Source organism: Heptranchias perlo, unplaced genomic scaffold (genome assembly GCF_035084215.1).
Source record: "Heptranchias perlo isolate sHepPer1 unplaced genomic scaffold, sHepPer1.hap1 HAP1_SCAFFOLD_63, whole genome shotgun sequence".
In the NCBI taxonomy this organism is placed as follows: Eukaryota; Metazoa; Chordata; class Chondrichthyes; order Hexanchiformes; family Hexanchidae; genus Heptranchias; species Heptranchias perlo.
In genome coordinates, this window is record NW_027139655.1 from 1,516,797 (window position 1) to 1,538,930 (window position 22,134).

Genomic DNA, 22,134 nt, shown 5'->3' on the forward strand with positions numbered 1-22,134 from the left:
GGTCTCTGTGGCGCAATCGGTTAGCGCGTTCGGTTATTAACCAAAAGCTTTGGTGGTTTGAGCCCACCCATGGACGAAAATTGCACCTTTTTCTTCCCATTTTCGGATTCATTGCCTCATTCTGATCGCCCTGAAGCCGGTGCCAGGTTTCAATTCCTGATCTGCAATAACTGGGAGCACTTTAAATGGCTCTGATCTCGTTATCTCATTTCAAGTTTTCGAGTGTGTGATTTGGCGACAAGAAAACACTCTGTGAACAATGTCATCTGAGCATGCCTGATTCGCTATAGTTCAAACTGCGGTCGGATATCAGGCACATGAAAAACAGTGAAACGTTTGTGTGGGCGCGATGCTCTGGGATTCCCTGCCTGACCATCGCTACCTGTCCTTCTCTGCAGCCTTCCGAAGTCCAGCGCAGTGAATGTATCTCTGTGAAATCAGCTTGGCTGAGGCGTTATGTCCCGATCACGGGACTGCAAGCTTCAGGTTTCCGTCCTGTCGTGGTTATCACGTTCGCCGAACACGCGAAAGGTCCCCAGTTCGAAACCGGGCGGAAACCTTGTTCCCATTAAAAATGAGTAAATATTTAACGATTCACACTGCTGATTAAATGTGAACAAAGTCCATAACTTGCAGCCCGCTGAGAGCAGGCGATGAAAGACCCGTGATATTGGGGGTGAAGGCTGCTTCCAATACTGTCCCACACCCGGTGGGACCTGGCGGAAATTTGGTAAGTCCTATCTATTCAACCAAAGTGGGATAAATGAAACGGTGTTTGAGAAACATTCATGTTTATAATAACATCCTGGATCCTGTCTTCAGAGTGCGTGGCGCAAAGGTCTGACTCCAGATCAAAAGTCTGCGTGTTAACATCACATCGGGGTCACTGTTTCTTTCACCGCTCACATGAGACTGGATAATTCCCGAATGAAGGTTTTAATTGCTTTTTCACAGAAAAGAAACAGGTGTTTCGCCTAAACCCTGACTCAGCACCGACCCAGTGGCAGGGAGGGGAGCGCCTGATACCCTCATTTATTTCATGCAACAAACTGACACGAACACTGGTATTGATTCAAAATCGACTTGCAGATGGACACACACAGAAAAAAGAGAACCACAGAAACAGACAGCAACGACTTGCATATATATCTGTATACATTGCCTTTAACGTGGTCAGACGATTTAAGCTCGGTGAACTTGCTTCAGCTTTCTGAAATGTACTTGTCCATCCTTCAGAGGCCAGGGGAAATATATTTTTTGCCTTTCGAAAAAAGACGCGAAAAGCAGAGACATGTTTTGTTTTCAACACGGCTGGTGAAATGGCCGGACTATCATAAATTAGGAGTCGCCTTTGAAACATTTAAAGGCGACTATCTAAAAATCACTTCGTGCAAATTTAAAATCACGGTCACTATTCATTTTGGCCTGAAAGAAATAACAATAAACGTGTCAGTCAGTGCCCGCGGTGAGACGATGATGAACTTGTTTGTTGTGAAGTTCACCGCTGGGCTAAAGCTGACGCCGTTAAAAAGACGCGAACCCACTCAATGTAAAGGATGAGCTCAGAAGCAACAGGTCCAGTCAACGTCAAACATCTCCTTTCTTGTTCAATAGAGCGAGCAGAGGCGTGTACATCATCAGACACCAGCAACTTTTACAAATGGAACAGACAAAGGCACAGATGCAAGTTCCAAATATTTTCAATGCAAAGTTATTTCACTTTATTTAAAGTGCCGTGAGGCTAAAAACGGGTCCCAGATGATTTGCGTTCACTCGTGACTTGTTTTCCAGTGTTTGTCCTTCAGGTTTGCAATTCAATTTGTATTGGATATTGAAGATATTTCAGGATGATTGCACAACATACCATGTGTAAAGCAACCATCTTGATAACTTCAATCATCACACACTCTACATCGACGCTGCAGAGGCCCCAGCACCCCTTTCAATATTGTTTTTCTTAACTCACAGTTTTCAAAAGGGAATTGGATTAACGCTTGGATGGAAACATTTTCAGTGTTATGGGGAAACAGCAGGCGAGTGAGACGAACTGGACAGCTCTTTCAGAGAGCTGGCACAGGCACGATGGGCCGAATGGCATCCGTATGGCGCTGTCTTATTCTATGATTCGATTAATAGATCAATTTCCTCCTTTCACTGAGCCTCCCTAAATGGAGCGCAGTAATCGTGTCCCTGTGAAATGAGCTCCTGAACAGTAATACGGAAATTAGCGTGGCTGAGCGGTTTGAAACTCTGGTTCGGCTCCTGGCAGGAAATTTCCTCTCTAAGTTTGATTAGTTTATCAATTATCTCCCCACTTTCGATCTTAAATGTCTTTACATATTTTTTGATCTCTTCTTCTGCTGTCATGCCCACAATATTAGTCTCCCTGGTAAATACTGAAGCAAAGTGATTATTTAATATTTCTGCCATTTCGCTGTCATTGCCTGTGAGTTTGTCGTGTGTATCCCTTAGTGGCCCTATTGCTATCCTAAACTTTCTTTGGCTGTTGATGTGTCCAGAATACTTTGCTTTTTTTGATATTCCTTTTTGCCTTTCTAATAGTTCTTTCGACTTCTTTCCCATTCTTTTCACATTCCCCTCTCTCCTTTATTGTCCAGTGTGGGCCTTTTTCTTTCGTTTCAATTTTACCCTTATTTCTTTATTCATCCCTGGTGTGTCATTTCTGGCTCGTTTGTTCTTGCTTTTTAGTGGGAGATATTTCTTCTGGACTCTATTGATCACCGTTTTAAATGTTTCCCACTGCTGTTCTATTTCTTTGTCCAGGTCATTAATATGTCAAACATTTCACCGTTCGAAACTTCTCAAGTCACATATCCATGACAAAGCCAGTTGCTTTTGTGGGAGGAGCGAATCGACTTGGCAGTAAAATCAGCTGCAGCCCAATCCACAAATAAAATATTTCCACGTAACAGTAAAGATAACAAATGTCAGAAGTGGGATTCGAACCCACGCCTCCAGAAGAGACTGCGACCTGAACGCAGCGCCTTAGACCGCTCGGCCATCCTGACGACCGATTTCATGTTTCATTCTGCATAATTTCTGCACTGTTGGCCAGTGAAAGCATCATAAAAGTTTAAAATGTTACTCACCCAACGTGGGGCTCGAACCCACGATTAAGAGCTTCGTGCTCTGTCCGACTGAGCAAGCCGGGCCTGAGTATTGTTCACCGCCTGATCTGTCATTACAGCAAGCAGGAGAAAGACTCCATTTCGAATTATTGCAATCAATTCTGAGGGATCGGATGAACTGTCACTTCGAAAGTCACGGATGAATCAAGGGCAGTCAACATGGATTTGTCAAGGGGAGGTCGTGTCTGACTAACCTGATTGAATTTTTCGAGGAGGTGACGAGCAGGATCAATGAGGGTCGCGCAATTGATGTAGTCTACGTGGATTTTAGCAAGCCTTTTGAAAAGTTCCCACATGGCAGATTGGTCAAAAAAGTAAAGGCCCATGGGATACAAGGGAATGCGGCTTGTTGGATCTAAAATTGGCTCAGTGGCAGGAAGTTAATGGCCGACGGGTGTTTTTGCGGCTGGAAGGCTGTTTCCAGTGGGGTGCCGCAGGGCTCGGTACTTGGTCCTTTGATTTTTGTGGTATCCATGAACGATTTGGACTTAAAAGTCGGAGGCATGATAAAGACATTTGCGGGTGACACAAAAATAGGCCGTGTGGTTGATAGCGAGGAGGAAAGCTGTAGACTGTGGGGGTTCAGGCAATTTTCTGATAACAAAGCACTCAATCTATCTCTGAACGAATCTTGAACGAATACTTGTTTTTGACCCGGCACAGGCACGATGGGCCGAATGATCTCCTCTTGTGGACTAACATCATACGATGATACCAAGTGTTATCAGACGGAAAAGCAACACATTCCAAATAAAAGCAGAGAGAGGAAACTAGTCTAACAGCATAACAGCACGGTGAGATATTGTATTTGAGAAGGATGAGGAGGGATAGTTTATCATGGTGGTAGTCACATAGGGTATCAATTGTGACTTTGATAAGGACCATTTCATGCTGCGACAGTCTCTGGTACTGTGTGTGAGTGTGGGATTCATTCTGTATCTGTCAGTCTCTGGTACTGTGTGTGAGTGTGGGATTAATTCTGTATCTGTCAGTCTCTGGTACTGTGTGTGAGTGTGGGATTCATTCTGTATCTGTCAGTCTCTGGTACTGTGTGAGTGTGGGATTTATTCTGTATCTGTCAGTCTCTGGTACTGTGTGTGAGTGTGGGATTCATTCTGTATCTGTCAGTCTCTGGTACTGTGTGTGAGTGTGGGATTCATTCTGTATCTGTCAGTCTCTGGTACTGTGTGTGAGTGTGGGATTCATTCTGTATCTGTCAGTCTCTGGTACTGTGTGTGAGTGTGGGATTCATTCTGTATCTGTCAGTCTCTGGTACTGTGTGTGAGTGTGGGATTTATTCTGTATCTGTCAGTCTCTGGTACTGTGTGTGAGTGTGGGATTCATTCTGTATCTGTCTGTCTCTCGTACTGTGTGTGAGTGTGGGGTTCATTCTGCATCTGTCAGTCTCTGGTACTGTGTGTGAGTGTGGCATTCATTCTGTATCTGTCAGTCTCTGGTACTGTGTGTGAGTGTGGGATTCATTCTGTATCTGTCAGTCTCTGGTACTGTGTGTGAGTGTGGGATTCATTCTGTATCTGTCAGTCTCTGGTACTGTGTGTGAGTGTGGGATTCATTCTGTATCTGTCAGTCTCTGGTACTGTGTGTGAGTGTGGGATTCATCTGTATCTGTCACTCTCTGATACTGTGTGTGAGTTTGGAATTGATTCTGTATCTTGTCAGCAGTGTATGTGAGAGTTTGTGATTAATTCCTTATATAAAACTGTGTGTTAGTGTGGGAATCTTTCGGTATCTGTCACTCTCTGGTACTCCATGTGTGTGTGGGATTCATTCTGTATATACAGTCTCCAGTACTGTATGTGGGAGTTGAATTCATCCTAGATATGCAGTTACTCATACTGCATGTGATTGTGGGATTCATTCTGTATATACAGTCTCCAGTACTGTATGTGGGAGTTGAATTCATCCTAAATATGCAGTTACTCATAATGCATGTTAGTGTGGGATTCATACTGTACCTGTCAGTCTCTGGCACTGTGTGTGAGTGTGGGATTAACTGTGTGTCTGTCAGTCTCTTGTACTGTATGTGAGTTTGGGATTCCTTCTGCATCTGTGAGAGTTGGAGTCATTCTGTGTCTCTGTGTCTCTGGTACTGTCTCTGAATGTGAGATTCATTCTGTATCTGTACGTAATTATTCTGTACAGATTACATTATGGCGTTCAATATTGTAGCTTTAATATCTCGATGTTTAAATAGTTTTACTCATTGTTTAATTGGTAAATATGGACATACTTTAGGATATGATGCTGCAGGTTTTAATCCGATAATTTGTGTGCTTTTTAGAGTACGATTAAATCTGTATCTCTGTGAGTACTGTTGTGGATATTAATGTATATTTCAAACTGATAAGGTGACATTTTTGAATTGGTATGTAATGTGTAGATCAGTCTGTAGAAATAGAATTGACACCGTATCTTTCAATCTAATATTGTATGAGATTTTTGGACTGGTATGTAATGTGTATCTCAGTCTGCACTAATAGAATTGACAATCTATCTTTAAATCTCATTCTACGAGTACATTCTGAACAAGTATCTAATTTGTTTCTCAGGTTTACTATCTTTCAATATTTCTCAATCTGATACTCTACCTGAGTTTTGGACTTGTGTGCAATTTGTATCATATGATACACTTTTCGAATGGATATTGCATGTATTAAAGTCATGTGTGAGAGTTCTGGGCCAGTATTCAATTTGAATCTCGGGGTACATTATTGGGATTCATTCTGTACCTTTGAATCGGGTACCATGTGTGATTTCTATCTGGTATTTAATTCGTAGCTAATTTTGCTCTATTGTGAGATTGACACAGTGCCTTTCACTCTGAGAGTGTGATTTTGGACTGGGATTTTTGTATCTACCTGTCAGCGGGACTGAGTTAGGGGGAATGGAACAGTGTCTGCCTCACCTACTCTGCTTGACTGTTGGATTGAAAATGTGTCTCTGGAAATTGTGATCAGTGTGGGACTGACTACTTCTGCTGTCTGAGACTGTGGAACTGATGACCTGTCTGTGTCTCTGTGCTCTGTGAGTGATAATATACTTACTGTGTGTGAGAAGGAGCTGGCTGTACTGTTCCTTCTGCCTCGGGTGGAGGAAGCATCACATTTATTCTGGATCGTTCAAGGGTTTGCCTGGAGAAAGAAAACTATCTCTTGTTACTCAGGAACACGTGAGGTAGAAAATACAGAAGTGATCAGTTTAATATCTCTGTTAATGATCATTTTGAATATCCACAAATGAAATCCAGTGATACAAACAGTGTCAGTGTCTGACTCCACTGCAGTACTGCAGCACTCAGCTTCTGCATACCAGGTGTGTTGGGCTGTTTTACAACAATTTAATGACATCCAGACACGGCCCAACCCCTGCACCGATCCATGAATGGGACGACCCGATGGGGCAGGGACCTTTGTCCAGGTCAGGTTTCTAATCCCCTCTCCCATGGGACTAACCGTTCAACCGAAACCAAACAGCCGCTGTTTAAAATGTGAGCTTCACACTTCTCAGCTGAAGCCTGCAATAGATGCTCTTTGTATAACTCCCCACATCCTTACTGTCCGGCTCTGTTTCCACTCTTCACTATCCAATCACAATAAATAGGGTGAGGCTGGAAATAAACCAGGGCCATTCATTACTGTTTTGGGGAGAGAAAGCAGCAATGATTTTAATAGCAGGTTCTTCCCATTCTCTCTCCCTTCCCCTGGACACACCCTGTACACACACAGCCCGAGAATGACCTCTCCCTTCCCCCCTCTCAATCCATGTTCAGGGACCAGTTCCTGATCCACTCCGCCTCTTACAAACAGCCCCCCGGACTCCCCCTGAACTTCCCCCGGACTCAATGCCGATCTCTGAGCCCATCCGCGGACACGGTCCCGAAGCGATGAACTGCTGTAACGAGGCTGCTCTTTGCTCCCTTCCCGCGGGGGCCGTGATCTCTCCATTCCCGGCTGCTTCAAACCATCTTCTTCCGCTCACTGAGGGAATGGCGCCCACAATTCCCAATCCAAAAATCGATGGAAACTTTCCCCAATTGGAATTTTTCCGAGTCTGAGCAAAGGAAGTGGGTCTGGGGGAAAGGTCAGAGGGAATGGAGTCCACAGGCAGTGCAGGAACAGGCACCAGAATGGGAAACAGATATGATTCCACCAGTGCCTAACGCTGGAATCCAGACTGACTTTACAATCTCCAACGATGAAACTATATGTTTCCATCCCTGCTGTTTCTCTCGGGGTCTTTTGATGGTAAAGAGCCTTTCAGAGATAAAGTGAGCGGCTGTGAAATCAGCCAATGGATTCTCTTCATTAATGACCCCTATAATGTGTGACTGAGAGAGGATTTCTCAAACCAATCCTGGAGAAACATGGGAGGAAAGTGGGAGTCGGTGTATTTGCTGGGACCGTGAAGGGTTAATATCAGGCAGCAACAGTCGCAGATTAATTTAACCGGAGTGAAACTGTAGGTCACTGAGAGTAATATCGAACAGCCCTGAGCTGTAAAACTGCAGATAGTACAACAGGCATTAGAGGGTTAAATGTGACCCATTGTTTCTGTCCCTCTCTGTACTGTCCCTGAGTGTGGGATTAATAGTGTTTCTGACCCTTGTACAATATCAGTGAGAGATGGGATTGCATCTTCTGTCTCTCCAACGCAATCTTTCTGGATAAAACGGCACTTTACCGGTCAGTCCGGAACTAATACTGTTAACGTCTGTCTGTCACTGTGTCTCACCGCTCTCTCTGTCTCTCTCACCGTGTCTGCCTCCCTCTCTCTCTCTCTCTGGTGCTGTATATGAAGGTGGATACTGCTATTGAGCGTGATTTGGACACAGTTCGGAAGTGTAAGACTGATACTGTCTCTCTCTCTCCCTCTCTCTATTGCTGGACATGAAAGTGGGATACTGTCTGATATAAAATAGAGAGAATGAGATGTCCGGGCCGGGCCTCACTGTAACTGGGGATGTGTTCGGCTCCAGTCCCAGTTCATGGTCATAATCTTTTCACAGATTCAGGGCGAGAGTCTCTGTGAGACGGTAACACTGGCGGAGAAACTCCGCGTCATAACTCAAACCCCAACACATGAGATTCTCCAAATAAACTGGAGTAAGGTGTTTGTAAAACGTTGAACCCGTCTGGGAGGGGATGTGTGGGGAGATCGAACAAGGAAACAGACTGAAATGGAGGAGCCGAGTTGATTTGTTATTGAATGGACTGTATTTAGGCAGGAATATTAACGATTTCTCATTGTAACGGGGCTTATTTGAAAGCTTCGGGTTTTGGGAATCCTTGAATATGAAGCCCGGGTCTGTCAGGGTTTGTGCGGAGCGCTGAGGTTCGGTTCTATTATCGATAAACGGTTTGAAACTGTCGGATGGAGAGAACTGGAGGTGGAGCTGGAAGATCAGAGGCCGCTCTCCGCTCTGTCACTCTGACTGTCTCCTCCCCTCCCGATTTCTCTGTTTAATCCCCCATATGGAACCAAAGCGGGTCGGTGGACTCTAAACACGGTTTACTCGTTAACAGGTCGAAAGGCGAGTAATGTTCCTGATCTCCTGGGCACCAGGCAATTCACTGTTATTTGTTTCTGTACAGAGTTACATTTCAGTGATTCCCCAGTGAGTTTGATGCGTTATGTAAATAATCCAACAAAATAGAACAGAAACGGAGCGAAGCGCTGAATTCCACAGATGTAGAAAGGTTATTCGAGCAGTTCTGGTGATTCTTTACGAGCCCAGCATGGCAAGTAGTTTAAATAAATACAAGAAACCTGGTGATGTGTGGGCTGGGGTCTATAAGTCACCGTTTAAAGTCCCGGACTGTGGTCACTGCCCCGACTCCAGTCCCATTAATACCTCATCTCGTCCACAACGAAACAAAAGCAGCTCAAAGCCACACTGGTAGCATGATATCAGGGTCTCCCTTCAGACAGTAACCAGCCCTTTCACAGATACAGAGGGTGGCTCTGAAAAGAGCCTTTACATCGAGTTACATTGAAACTACAGCACAGAAACAGGCCATTCGGCCCAACTAGTCTATGCCGGCGTTTATGCTGCTCATGAGCCTCCTCCTTCCTTACTTCATCTCACCCTATCGGCATATCCTTCTATTCCTTTCTCCCTCATGTGCTGATCTATCTTCCCCTTAAATGCCCCTCTGTTATTTGCCTCAGCTGCTCCTCGTAGTTGCAAGTTCCACATTCTAACCACTCTCTGGGTAAAGCAATTTCTCCTGAATTCCCTATTTGATTTATTAGCGACTATTTTATATTTATTACCTGAAGGTTTGGACTCCCCACAAGTGGAAACATTTTCTCTACGTCTATCCCAGCAAACCCTATCATTATCTTAAAAACGTCGATCAGATCAACCCTCAGCCTTCTCTTTTCTACTGAAACGAGACCCAGTCTGTTCAGTCTTTCCTGATAAGAATATCCTCTCATTTCTGGTATCATCCTTGTGAATCTTGTTTGCACCTTCTCCAATGCCCCTATGTCTATAATATGGAGACGAGACCTGTTCACAGTATTCCAAGTCTGGTCTAAACAAGGTTCTGTACAAGTTTAATATAACTTCTTTGCTTTTGAACTCTATCCCTCGAGAAATGAATCCTAGTGTTTGATTTGTCTTTTTATGACCTGATGAACCTGGGTCGCTACTTTCAGTAATTTGTGTATCTGTCCCACGAGATCCCTTTGCTCCTCTATCCCGTTTAGACTCTTATTATCCAAGCAGTGTGTGACCTCCTGATTGTTCATTCTGCAAGTTTATTAATGTCCTCTTGCATTTTGATGCATTCTTCCTTTGTATTAACTAAATCCCCCAATTTGGTGTCGTCCACAAATTTTGGAATTGTACTTCCGATTCCCGAATCCAAATCGTTCATGCAAATTGTGAAGAACAGTGGTCCCATCACCTGGAACTCCACTTCCCACGTTTTGCCAGTCTGAGTAGCGACCCTTAACCTCTATTCTTGGCTTTCAGTTTTGTAGCCAACTTACTATCCATTCTGCCACCTGACCCTGACTCCACGTGCTCTGAACTTAGCCATGAGTCTACAATGTGGTACATTATAGAAGGCCTTCGGAAAATCCAAATATATCACATCTACTGCATTAAACTTGTCTACACTTTCTGTTCCTTCTTCAAAGATTTCAATAAGGTTGGTCCTGTCCTTTGGGTTATCAGATTAAGCCTTGGCCGGTTTATTTGCTCTTGGAGCTCACAATGCTGGATTTCTTCGGCAGCAGCACGGCCTGGATATCAGACAACACCCTGAGTGATGGTCACCCGTCCCAGCAGCTTGTTGAGCTCCTCGTCGTTGCGGATGACCAGCTGCAGGTGTCTGGGGATGATGCGGGTCTTCTTGTTTGTCCAGGGCCGCGTTGCCGGTCACCTCGAGGATTTCAGCCGTCAGATACTCGATGCACAGCAGCCAGATAGACGGGGGCTCCGGCACCCACACGTTCAGCATGGTTCCCCTTTCGCAGGAGCCTGTGAACACGGCTCATGGGCAACTGCAGTCCGCCCCGGGATGAGCGAGACTTGGCCTTGGACCGAGCTTTACCGCCGGTTTTTCCTCTTCCAGACATTTCCACAATCTCACAAACACTTTCACAAAGAATGAAGAAATCCTCCCGCACTCGCCCTTCTTATACCTTCTGGAGGTGTACAGTGGGGGCACTTGTGATGGGTCTCTCTCAGAGTGTTTACACTGCCCGCTCACCCTCACTGATATTCTATCTTTGAACTGCTGTAATATTGTCCTTTAGTAATATTGCTGCTCCTCCTCCTTTCCCTATTTCCCTGTCCTTTTTAAAGTTCTTATGGACTTGAATATTAAGCTGCCATTCCTGCCCAGTTGGTAGTCAGGTCTCTGTAATGATTTAATGGAATTATTTAACTTTACTCAATGGCTGATGTGAGCTGTGGTAAAATGTATTTCCAGCTGGTCAAGTATTGCAGGTATCGACTGTCTCTTCAGTCCGATATCAGGTGAAGAATTACTGGCTGGTGTGGAATTTCCATTGATTGGGGGTTGGTGAAATCTACTGGGCGGAAACAGGAACTGCAACAGAGCGAGAAAGGATCCGTCAGAAACCAGTGAAAATGAAGAACAAAATCCAACAGCCTGCAGTGTCTGTTCAGGATCTGATGTTTGGGAACTATTTTAATGTTGATTATTTTCAGCGATGGTGGTATAGTGGTGAGCATAGCTGCCTTCCAAGCAGTTGACCCGGGTTCGATTCCCGGCCATCGCAATTAAGTGTTCTTATTAGTTTATTTCCATCAGAAACTCTTAAGTTTACAATCGAATTTGATGCAGTTCAGTTGGAAATTGTTTCCAAGACAGAATCGAGTGTAATTGCAGTAAAATGTTATCAACCTTCATTTATTTTCCCTATCGAAGGAAAAGAGGAAAAACATGCTGGAAATACTGATTTGCCAAGGGTCGAATGAGAGTGAGGAAGGGAAATGATATGTTAGCCTTTTTTGGAAGGGTGTTGGAATATAAGAGTGAGGAGGTCTTGCTGCAATTGTAGTATGAGGAAATATTGTGCAAAATTGGACAATATTGGTTGGAGTTTAGAAGAATGAGAGTTGATCGCATTGAAATGTATAAAATTCTTAGACGGCTTGGCAGTGTGGATGCTGAGAGTCTGATTCCCCTGGCGGGAGAGTCAAGAACGAGAGCTCATACTCTCAAGATGAGGGGTCGGCCATTTAGGACCAACATGAGGAAACATTTCTTCACTCGAAGGATTGTGAATCTTTGGAATTCTCTACAACCCAGAGGGCTGTGGATGCTCAGTCTTTGAGTTATATTCAAAGCTGAGATCGATAGATTTTAAGAGAGCAACATGCATTATAAAGAGTTGGACGACCATGCATTATAAACAGTGAGAGCACCATGCATTATAAAAGTGAGAGCACCATGCATTGTTATCAGTGAGAGCACCATGCATTTAAAAAAGTGAGAGCACCATGCATGACAAACAGTGAGAGCAGCATTGATTATGAACAGTGAGACCAATATGCATTTTAAACAGTTAGAGCACCGTGCATTATAAACAGTGAGAGCACCGTACATTATAAACAGTGAGAGCAACATGCATTATAAACAGTGAGAGCACCATGCATTATAACCAGTGAGAGCACCATGCATTATAATCAGTGAGAGCAGCATTGATTATGAACAGTGAGACCAATATGCATTATAAACAGTGAGAGCACCATGCATTATAAACAGTAAGAGCACCGTGCATTATAAACAGTGAGAGCACCATGCACTATAAACAGTGAGAGAACCATGCATTGCAAACAGTGAGAGCAGCATTGATTATGAACAGTGAGACCACGATGCATTTAAAACAGTGAGAGCACCGTGCATTATAAACAGAGAGAGCACCATGCATTATAAGCAGAGAGAGCACCATGCATTGTAAACAGTGAGAGCACCATGCATTATAAACAGTGAGAGCACCATGCATTTTAAACAGTGAGAGCACCATGCATTTTAAACAGTGAGAGCACCACGCATGATAAACAGTGAGAGCACCGTGCACGATAAACAGTGAGAGCACCGTGCACGATAAACAGTGAGAGCACCATGCATTATATACAGTGAGTGCACCATGCATTACAAGCAGTGAGAGCACTATGCACATTAAACAGTGAGAGCACCATGCATTATAAACTGTCAGAACACCATGCATTATAAACAGTAGGAGCACAATGCATTATAAACAGTGAGAGCACCATGCATTATAAACAGTGAGAGCACCGTGCATTATAAGCAGTGAGAGCACAAAGCATTATAAACAGTGAGAGCACAATGCATTGAATGCAGTGAGAGCAACATGCATGATAAACAGTGAGAGCAACGTGCATTATAAACAGTGAGAGCACCATGCATTATAAAGAATGAGAGCAACGTGCATTATAAACAGTGAGAGCACCATGCACATTAAACAGTGAGAGCACCATGCATTATAAACTGTCAGAACACCATGCATTATAAACAGTAGGAGCACAATGCATTATAAACAGTGAGAGCACCATGCATTATAAACAGTGAGAGCACTGTGCATTATAAGCAGTGAGAGCACAAAGCATTATAAACAGTGAGAGCACAATGCATTGAATGCAGTGAGAGCAACATGCATGATAAACAGTGAGAGCAACGTGTATTATAAACAGTGAGAGCACCATGCATTATAAACAATGAGAGCAACGTGCATTATAAACAGTGAGAGCACCATGCATTATAAACAGTGAGAGCACCATGCATTATAAACAGTGAGAGCAACATACATTATAAACAGTGAGAGCACCATGCATTATAACCAGTGAGAGCACCATGCATTATAATCAGTGAGAGCAGCATTGATTATGAACAGTGAGAGCAATATGCATTATAAACAGTGAGAGCACCATGCATTATAAACAGTAAGAGCACCATGCATTATAAACAGTGAGAGAACCATGCATTATACACAGAGAGATACCAAGTATTATATACAGTGAGAGCACGATGCATTATAAACAGTGAAAGCACCATGCATGATAAACAGTGAGCGCACAATGCATTATAAACAGTGAGAGCACGATGCATTATATACAGTGAGTGCACCGTGCATTACAAGCAGTGAGAGCACTATGCACATTAAACAGTGAGAGCACCATGCATTATAAACTGTCAGAACACCATGCATTATAAACAGTAGGAGCACAATGCATTATAAACAGTGAGAGCACCATGCATTATAAACAGTGAGAGCACTGTGCATTATAAGCAGTGAGAGCAACATGCATGATAAACAGTGAGAGCACAATGCATTGAATGCAGTGAGAGCAACATGCATGATAAACAGTGAGAGCAACGTGTATTATAAACAGTGAGAGCACCATGCATTATAAACAGTGAGAGCAACGTGCATTATAAACAGTGAGAGCACCATGCATTATATACAGTGAGTGCACCATGCCTTATAAACAGTGAGAGCACGATGCATTTTAAACAGTGAGAGGACCATGCATTTCAACCAGTGAGAGCACCATGCATTAGAAACAGTGAGAGCGCCATGCATTATAAACAGTGAGAGCGCCATGCATTATAAACAGTGAGAGCGCCATGCACTATAAACAGTGAGAGCGCCATGCATTATAAGCAGTGAGAGCACCATGCATTTTAAACAGTGAGAGGACCATGCATTATCAACAGTGAGAGACCAATGCATTTTAAACAGTGAGAGCACCATGCATTACAAACAGTGAGAGGAGCATTGATTATGAACAGTGAGACCAATATGCATTATAAACAGTGAGAGCACCTTGCATTAGAAACAGTGGGAGCACCATGCTTTATAAAGAGTGAGAGCAACATGCATTATAAACATTGAGAGCACCATGCATTGTAAGCAGTGAGAACACCATGCATTTAAAACAGTGTGAGCACCATGCATTATAAAGAGTGAGAGCCCCATGCATTTTAAACAGTGAGAGCACCGTGCATTTTAAACAGTGAGAGCACCGTGCATTATAAACAGTGAGAGCACCGTGCATTTTAAACAGTGAGAGCACCTTGTATTTTAAACTGTGAGTGCACCTTGTATTTTAAACTGTGAGTGCACCTTGTATTTTGAACTGTGAGAGCACCGTGCATTTTAAACAGTGCACCTTGTATTTTAAACAATGAGAGCACACTGCATGACAAACTGTGGGAGCACCATGCTTTATAAGCATTGAGAGCACCATGCATTATAAACCGTGAGAGCACCATGCATTTAAAACAGTGAGAGCACCATGCATTTTAAACAGTGAGAGCACCATGCATTATGGGCAGAGAGAGCACCATGCATTTTAAACAGTGAGAGCACCGTGCATTATAAACAGTGAGAGCACCGTGCATTTAAAACAGTGAGAGCACCGTGCATTTTAAACAGTGAGAGCACCTTGTATTTTAAACAGTGAGAGCAACGTGCATGTTTATCAGTAAGTGCACCATGCATTTTAAACAGTGAGAGCACCGTGCATTTTAAACAGTGAGAGCACCATGCATTGTGAACAGTGAGAGCACCGTGCATTTTAAACAGTGAGAACACCTTGTATTTTAAACCGTGAGTGCACCTTGTATTTTAAACTGTGAGAGCACCGTGCATTTTAAACAGTGAGAGCACCGTGCATTTTAAACAGTGAGTGCACCTTGTATTTTAAACTGGAGAGCACCGTGCATTTTAAACTGTGAGAGCACCGTGCATTTTTAACAGTGAGAGCACCGTGCATTTTAAACAATGAGAGCACCGTGCATTTTAAACAATGAGAGCACCGTTCATTATAAACATTGAGTGCACCGTGCATTTTAAACAGTGAGAGCACCTTGTATTTTAAACTGTGAGAGCACCTTCTATTTTAAACTGTGAGAGCACCGTGCATTTTAAACAAGGAGAGCACCGTGCATTTTAAACAATGAGAGCACCGTGCATTTTAAACAGTGAGAGCACCGTGCATTTTAAACAGTGAGAGCACCGTTCATTATAAACATTGAGTGCACCGTGCATTTTAAACAGTGAGAGCACCGTTCATTATAAACATTGAGTGCACCGTGCATTTTAGCCAGTGAGAGCACCTTGTATTTTAAACTGTGAGTGCACCTTGTATTTTAAACAGTGAGAGCACCGTGCATTTTAAACAGTGAGAGCAACGTGCATTTTTATCTGTAAGTGCACCGTGCATTTTAAACAGTGAGAGCACCTTGTATTTTAAACAGTGAGAGCACCTTGTATTTCAAACTGTGAGTGCACCGTGCATTTTAAACTGTGAGTGCACCTTGTATTTTAAACAGTGAGAGCACCGAGCATTTTAAACAGCAATTGCACCTTGTATTTTGAACAGTGAGAGCACCGTGCATTTTAAACAGTGAGAGCACCGTGCATTTTAAACAGTGAGAGCACCGTGGATTTTAAACAGTGAGAGCACCTTGTATTTTGAACCGTGAGTGCACCTTGTATTTTAAACTGTGAGAGCACCGTGCATTTTAAACAGTGAGAGCACCGTTCATTATAAACATTGAGTGCACCGTGCATTTTAAACAGTGAGAGCACCTTGTATTTTAAACTGTGAGTGCACCTTGTATTTTAATCAGTGAGAGCACCGTGCATTTTAAACAGTGAGAGCAACGTGCATTTTTATCAGTAAGTGCACCGTGCATTTTAAACAGTGAGAGCACCTTGTATTTTAAACAATGAGAGCACCTTGTATTTCAAACTGTGAGTGCACCGTGCATTTTAAACTGTGAGTGCACCTTGTATTTTAAACTGTGAGAGCAACGTGCATTTTAAACTGTGAGAGCACCATGCATTTTAAACAGTGAGAGCACCGTGCATTTTAAACAGTGAGAGCACCGTGCATTTTAAACAGTGAGAGCACCGTGCATTTTAAACAATGAGAGCACCGTGCATTTTAAACAATGAGAGCACCATACATTTTATACAGTGAGAGCACCGTGCATTTTAAACAGTGAGAGCACCGTGCATTTTAAACAGTGAGAGCAACGTGCATTTTTATGAGTAAGTGCACCGTGCATTTTAAACAGTGAGAGCACCTTGTATTTTAAACTGTGAGTGCACCGTTCATTTTAAACAGTGAGAGCACCTTGTATTTTAAACTGTGAGAGCACCTTGTATTTTAAACAGTGAGAGCACCGTTCATTATAAACATTAATGCACCGTGCATTTTAAACAGTGAGAGCACCTTGTATTTTAAACTGTGAGAGCACCGTGCATTTTGAACAATGAGAGCACCATACATTTTAAACAGTGAGAGCACCGTGCATTTTAAACAGTGAGAGCGCCGTGCATTTTAAACAGTGAGAGAACCGTGCATTTTAAACAGTGAGAGCACCGTGCATTTTAAACAGTGAGAGCACCGTGCATTTTAAACAGTGAGAGCAACGTGCATTTTTATCAGTAAGTGCACCGTGCATTTTAAACAGTGAGAGCACCTTGTATTTTAAACTGTGAGTGCACCGTTCATTTTAAACAGTGAGAGCACCTTGTATTTCAAACTGTGAGAGCACCTTGTATTTCAAACAGTGAGAGCACCTTGTATTTTAAACAGTGAGAGCACCTTGTATTTTAAACAGTGAGAGCACCGTTCATTATAAACATTAATGCACCGTGCATTTTAAACAGTGAGAGCACCTTGTATTTTAAACTGTGAGAGCACCGTGCATTTTAAACTGTGAGAGCACCTTGTATTTTAAACTGTGAGTGCACCTTGTATTTTAAACAGTGAGAGCACCGTGCATTTTAAACAGTGAGAGCAACGTGCATTTTTATCAGTAAATGCGCCGTGCATTTTAAACAGTGAGAGCACCTTGTATTTTAAACAGTGAGAGCACATTGTATTTCAAACTGTGAGTGCACCGTGCATTTTAAACTGTGAGTGCACCTTGTATTTTAAACTGTGAGAGCAACGTGCATTTTAAACTGTGAGAGCACCATGCATTTTAAACAGTGAGAGCACCGTGCATTTTAAACAGTGAGAGCACCGTGCATTTTAAACAGTGAGAGCACCGTGCATTTTAAACAATGAGAGCACCGTGCATTTTAAACAATGAGAGCAACGTGCATTTTTATCAGTAAGTGCACAGTGCATTTTAAACAGTGAGAGCACCTTGTATTTTAAACTGTGAGTGCACCGTTCATTTTAAACAGTGAGAGCACCTTGTATTTTAAACTGTGAGAGCACCTTGTATTTTAAACAGTGAGAGCACCGTTCATTATAAACATTAATGCACCGTGCATTTTAAACCGTGAGAGCACCTTGTATTTTAAACTGTGAGAGCACCGTGCATTTTAAACAATGAGAGCACCATACATTTTAAACAATGAGAGCACCATACATTTTAAACAGTGAGAGCACCGTGCATTTTAAACAGTGAGAGCACCGTGCATTTTAAACAATGAGAGCACCGTGCATTTTAAACAGTGAGAGCACCGTGCATTTTAAACAGTGAGAGCACCGTGCATTTTAAACAGTGAGAGCACCGTGCATTTTAAACAGTGAGAGCAACGTGCATTTTTATCAGTAAGTGCACCGTGCATTTTAAACAGTGAGAGCACCTTGTATTTTAAACTGTGAGTGCACCGTTCATTTTAAACAGTGAGAGCACCTTGTATTTTAAACTGTGAGAGCACCTTGTATTTTAAACTGTGAGAGCACCATGCATTTTAAACAGTGAGAGCACCGTGCATTTTAAACAGTGAGAGCACCGTGCATTTTAAACAGTGAGAGCACCGTGCATTTTAAACAATGAGAGCACCGTGCATTTTAAAGAATGAGAGCAACGTGCATTTTTATCAGTAAGTGCACCGTGCATTTTAAACAGTGAGAGCACCTTGTATTTTAAACTGTGAGTGCACCGTTCATTTTAAACAGTGAGAGCACCTTGTATTTTAAACTGTGAGAGCACCTTGTATTTTAAACAGTGAGAGCACCGTTCATTATAAACATTAATGCACCGTGCATTTTAAACCGTGAGAGCACCTTGTATTTTAAACTGTGAGTGCACCGTTCATTTTAAACAGTGAGAGCACCTTGTATTTCAAACTGTGAGAGCACCTTGTATTTCAAACAGTGAGAGCACCTTGTATTTTAAACAGTGAGAGCACCGTTCATTATAAACATTAATGCACCGTGCATTTTAAACAATGAGAGCACCGTGCATTTTAAACAGTGAGAGCACCGTGCATTTTAAACAATGAGAGCACCGTGCATTTTAAACAATGAGAGCACCATACATTTTAAACTGTGAGAGCACCGTGCATTTTAAACAGTGAGAGCAACGTGCATTTTTATCAGTAAGTGCACCGTGCATTTTAAACAGTGAGAGCACCTTGTATTTTAAACTGTGAGTGCACCGTTCATTTTAAACAGTGAGAGCACCTTGTATTTTAAACTGTGAGAGCACCTTGTATTTTAAACTGTGAGAGCACCATGCATTTTAAACAGTGAGAGCACCGTGCATTTTAAACAGTGAGAGCACCGTGCATTTTAAACAGTGAGAGCACCGTGCATTTTAAACAATGAGAGCACCGTGCATTTTAAACAATGAGAGCAACGTGCATTTTTATCAGTAAGTGCACCGTGCATTTTAAACAGTGAGAGCACCTTGTATTTTAAACTGTGAGTGCACCGTTCATTTTAAACAGTGAGAGCACCTTGTATTTTAAACTGTGAGAGCACCTTGTATTTTAAACAGTGAGAGCACCGTTCATTATAAACATTAATGCACCGTGCATTTTAAACCGTGAGAGCACCTTGTATTTTAAACTGTGAGAGCACCGTGCATTTTAAACAATGAGAGCACCATACATTTTAAACAATGAGAGCACCATACATTTTAAACAGTGAGAGCACCGTGCATTTTAAACAGTGAGAGCACCGTGCATTTTAAACAATGAGAGCACCGTGCATTTTAAACAGTGAGAGCACCGTGCATTTTAAACAGTGAGAGCACCGTGCATTTTAAACAGTGAGAGCACCGTGCATTTTAAACAGTGAGAGCAACGTGCATTTTTATCAGTAAGTGCACCGTGCATTTTAAACAGTGAGAGCACCTTGTATTTTAAACTGTGAGTGCACCGTTCATTTTAAACAGTGAGAGCACCTTGTATTTCAAACTGTGAGAGCACCTTGTATTTCAAACAGTGAGAGCACCTTGTATTTTAAACAGTGAGAGCATCGTTCATTATAAACATTAATGCACCGTGCATTTTAAACAATGAGAGCACCGTGCATTTAAACAGTGAGAGCACCGTGCATTTTAAACAATGAGAGCACCGTGCATTTTAAACAATGAGAGCACCATACATTTTAAACTGTGAGAGCACCGTGCATTTTAAACAGTGAGAGCAACGTGCATTTTTATCAGTAAGTGCACCGTGCATTTTAAACAGTGAGAGCACCTTGTATTTTAAACTGTGAGTGCACCGTTCATTTTAAACAGTGAGAGCACCTTGTATTTTAAACTGTGAGAGCACCTTGTATTTTAAACTGTGAGAGCACCGTGCATTTTAAACAGTGAGAGCACCTTGTATTTTAAACTGTGAGAGCACCGTGCATTTTAAACTGTGAGAGCACCGTGCATTTTAAACAGTGAGAGCAACGTGCATTTTTATCAGTAAGTGCACCGTGCATTTTAAACAGTGAGAGCACCTTGTATTTTAAACTGTGAGTGCACCGTTCATTTTAAACAGTGAGAGCACCTTGTATTTTAAACAGTGAGAGCACCTTGTATTTTAAACTGTGAGAGCACCTTGTATTTTAAACAGTGAGAGCACCGTTCATTATAAACATGAATGCACCGTGCATTTTAAACAGTGAGAGCACCTTGTATTTTAAACTGTGAGAGCACCGTGCATTTTAAACTGTGAGAGCACCTTGTATTTTAAACTGTGAGTGCACCGTGCATTTTAAACAGTGAGAGCACCTTGTATTTTAAACTGTGAGTGCACCGTTCATTTTAAACAGTGAGAGCACCTTTTATTTTAAACAGTGAGAGCACCTTGTATTTTAAACTGTGAGAGCACCTTGTATTTTAAACAGTGAGAGCACCGTTCATTATAGACATTAATGCACCGTGTATTTTAAACAGTGAGAGCACCTTGTATTTTAAACTGTGAGTGCACCTTGTATTAAACTGTGAGTGCACCTTATATTTTAAACTGTGAGTGCGCCTTGTATTTTAAACAGTGAGTGCACCGTGCATTTTAAACTGTGAGTGCGCCTTGTATTTTAAACTGTGAGAGCGCCGTGCATTTTAAACAATGAGAGCACCTTGTATTTTAAACAGCAATTGCACCTTGTATTTTGATCAGTGAGAGCACCGTGCATTTTAAACAGTGAGAGCACCATGCATTGTAAACAATGAGAGCACCTTGTATTTTAAACTGAGAGCACCGTGCATTATAAACAGTGAGAGCAACGTGCATTTTTTTCAGTAAGTGCACCGTGCATTTTAAACAGTGAGAGCACCGTTCATTATAAACATTGAGTGCACCGTGCATTTTAAACAGTGAGAGCACGTTGTATTTTAAACTGTGAGTGCACCGTTCATTTTAAAAAGTGAGTGCACCGTGCATTATAAAGTTGCAACAATGTCCAGAGCAGGTGTGTGTGAAGCCCAGGGAGAGAAGAGAAAACACACCCAGGGGGAGGGTTGGACCCTGCAGCAAACACTGAGCAGCTCAGACAAGCAGAGCGGAACCGGTTGGAGGCATTCAGAGGAAAGGCAGGGGAGAAACAAGCTGCAGACTTGGATTCGGGCGAGATTCTGTGCAACTGGGGGAGTGTAAGGGAGAGAGTGAGAGGGAGGGAGAGAGAGAGGAGGGATAGGGGGAGAGAGAGGAGGGATAGGGGGAGAGAGCACCTTGTATTTTAAACAGTGAGTGCACCTTGTATTTTAAACTGTGAGAGCACCGTGCATTTTAAACAATGAGAGCACCGTGCATTTTTATCAGTAAGTGAACCGTGCATTTTAAACAGTGAGAGCACCTTGTATTTTAAACTGTGAGAGCACCTTGTATTTTAAACTGTGAGAGCACCGTGCATTTTAAACAGTGAGAGCACCGTGCATTTTAAACTGTGAGAGCACCGTGCATTTTTATCAGTAAGTGCACCGTGCATTTTAAACAGTGAGAGCACCTTGTATTTTAAACTGTGAGAGCACCTTGTATTTTAAACTGTGAGAGCACCTTGTATTTTAAACAGTGAGAGCACCGTTCATTATAAACATTAATGCACCGTGCATTTTAAACAGTGAGAGCACCTTGTATTTTAAACTGTGAGAGCACCGTGCATTTTAAACTGTGAGAGCACCTTGTATTTTAAACTGTGAGTGCACCGTGCATTTTAAACAGTGAGAGCACCTTGTATTTTAAACTGTGAGTGCACCGTTCATTTTAA

The 22,134-nt window shown here is 42.5% G+C and overlaps 2 non-coding genes across 2 annotated transcripts; one reads left to right on the forward strand and one right to left on the reverse strand.

The window, feature by feature from the left end:
• Positions 1-2,946: 2,946 nt before the first annotated feature.
• trnal-cag (transfer RNA leucine (anticodon CAG)) lies at positions 2,947-3,029 on the reverse strand. Its single transcript has one exon. It is a non-coding gene; the product is annotated as a tRNA-Leu (tRNA).
• Positions 3,030-11,354: 8,325 nt separating this feature from the next.
• Positions 11,355-11,426, forward strand: trnag-ucc (transfer RNA glycine (anticodon UCC)). Its single transcript has one exon. It is a non-coding gene; the product is annotated as a tRNA-Gly (tRNA).
• The last annotated feature ends 10,708 nt before the right edge of the window (positions 11,427-22,134 follow it).